We start from the raw sequence: 2,838 nt of genomic DNA on the forward strand, positions 1-2,838 counted from the left end.
AAAATCTCCTGCTCAATGCTTAGATGAGTTTGATAATTATATTGTTAAGCAAGAAAATTTCAATATGAGAGTAGAGAATCATTTAATGGAAAATTCTCAAGCTATTAGTGAATTGCATGATATTGTGGAGAGAACCTCCAATGATGTTAAGATGGTTGTTAAACATTTTCATATGATTCAAACTCAAATTGATCAACTCACTAAAGTGCAAAGTGACTTGTTAAAAAATAATTCTAAAGAGAAACATGCTTATGAAGTAACAACTAGAGGCGGTGTTTCTACCCAGGATCCTCTATATCCTGAAGGGCACCCCAAAAGAGTTGAACAAGATTCTCAACGAACTAAAGAAATTAGTGCACCTTCAAAGAAAAAGAAGAAGAAACATAAAAATGTTGTAGAATCCTCTGAACCTGTTAATGATCCTAATAGTATTTCTATTTCTGATGCTGAAACTGAAAGTGGTAATGAACATGATAAAGATAATGATAAGAATGATGCTTCTGATAAAGAAGAAGTTGAAGATGAACCTGAAAAGCATGCTAAAAATAAAAAGTATACTAAAGAAGATTTTATTGCTAAGAAACATGGTAATGAAAGAGAACCGTGGGTTCAAAAGCAAATGCCTTTTCCTTCTAAGAAACTAAAATCAAAGGAAGAAGAACACTATAATAAATTTTGCGATTGGATGAAACCTTTATTCTTGCAAATCCCTTTGACTGATGCTATTAAATTGCCTCCTTATTCAAAATATATGAAAGATATTGTCACTAACATTAGGAAGAGGAGATTTCCACTATGCTTGCTAATTACTCTTTCAATGGCAAAGTTCCAAAGAAGTTGGGCGACCCACGTATACCTACTATTCCTTGTTCTATTAAGAATAATTACGTTAGAACTGCTCTATGTGATTTGGGAGCCGGTGTTAGTGTTATGCCTTTTTCTCTTTATAAGAGACTTTATTTAGATAAGTTGATACCTACTGATATATCTTTGCAAATGGCTGATAAATCTACCGCTATTCCTGTTGGTATATGTGAGGATGTTCCCTGTTCAAGTTACTACTAACTCGCTTGATATTAACTGATTTTGTTGTGTTGGAAATGCTCGAAGATGATAATATGTCTATTATTCTTGGGAGACCTTTTCTTAACACCGCAGGGGCTGTTATTGATTGCAATAAAGGAAAAGTTACTTTCAATGTTGATGATAAGGAGCATACCGTCTATTTCCCCAAGAGGATTGATAAAGTATGTGGAGTTAATACTATTTCTAATCTGAGAACTATCAAAGTTGGGACTATTGATTGTCCTATATATGAGCCTAAAGAAGAATATCAAACTCTTATGATTGGATCCATATCAATTCAATACAATGTAACATGATTGATTTGAGGTTTATTTCTTCATATGTTATGTAAAATTTATTTGGTGACAAGACTTGATCAACCTTGTTAACAAATTCATTTTATATGCATAGAGGAGTTAAACAACATCTCTTTCTTCCTCCACTTGTTCTACTTGCTGTAGCACTTTTTGATTTGCAAAGTTCTTTAGTTGTATAGAGATTTCAAAAAATTTCCTGCCCAGTAATAATAAAATTAATACCCAGAAATGTGCATTTTTCAAAGTTTTCAAAAATTCACAAAAATTATACCGTTGGTCCTATTTTTCGACGAGGCATCTGGGAACACCTGGGGATGACCAGTGGGGCACCCCAAGGTGGCTCCCACCTGGCTGGCGCGGCCAGCAAGGGGGGCGCGCCACCCTGGTGTGTGGGCCCCCCTTTGCCCCACTTTCCCATCTCTTCCTCCCACTCTCTTCTCTCTCCCGAAAAAATCAACACCAGCTTTCTCTCACTCGTGTTTCTGCTCAAGAACTCCAGATTTTTCGATCTCTTTGCTCAGGCCAGATTTCTTGCTGAAATTTTGGCACATTTGCTCCTTGGTATGTGACTCCTCCGATGATCCAAGTAGAATTTTGTTTGGTTGAGTATATCTTGAATATTTTGCTGCTGTAGGTAACATGTTTAGTGAGCTTGCATGCTTGTTCTAAGTTGAATAAACTAGTTTTGATGCATGATTAGTACTCTAGCAAGTTCCTATAGTAGTTTCCTTCAATTATATGTCATCAAATCAAATTTTATAATGTTTGTTGAAAATTTCAGAAAATGGAGTGGAATAGACATCAACTAAACCAACAAGAATTGGAGGTGCAACAAGTCATGAGAGTCCACCGGGAAGAGGGAGTGTACCCATCCTATTACCCATGCACTGACTTCATGAGAAGTGCGGGAATCTTGGGAGATGTTCAAAATCTAATTTCTCGTGCAGGGTTGGATGATTTTGTTGATGATGAACCATGCCAATATGCCAAATTGACTATGTCTGTAGTGCAGGACTTTGAATTCAATTGGTCTCGATCTAACCCCATGGTTCGGTACAAAATCTATAATAAAACTGTCAACTTGCCTTTCAGTGATTTTTGTGCAGCCATTAGAATACCGCAATGGGGACCGTGCGAGAAGATGAGGGGATCGCCGCAAGAACTCTTGAATCTTTACAAGATGATTTGTCATGGAAGAAGCTTCTCAGAGGATGGTGGTAAAATTAGTAGCATTCAACTCCCAGCAATACGCTATTTTGCCTATTTCATTACCAAGTGCGTTCTTGCTAGAAAGAATGGAAGTAAGTTGTCTATCCATGATTTAGCCTTTCTAGCTCCTGCATTACAAGGTTATAGGACTTATAATTTGGGAGCTTTGATAGCATATAGACTTGCTACTAACGTGAGAAGGGAGGAATTTGTGGAGGTCTCATTGCCTCCCGTTTATTAGCTATGC

This window comes from Lolium rigidum, chromosome 4, assembly GCF_022539505.1.
Source record: "Lolium rigidum isolate FL_2022 chromosome 4, APGP_CSIRO_Lrig_0.1, whole genome shotgun sequence".
NCBI classification, from domain to species: domain Eukaryota; kingdom Viridiplantae; phylum Streptophyta; class Magnoliopsida; order Poales; family Poaceae; genus Lolium; species Lolium rigidum.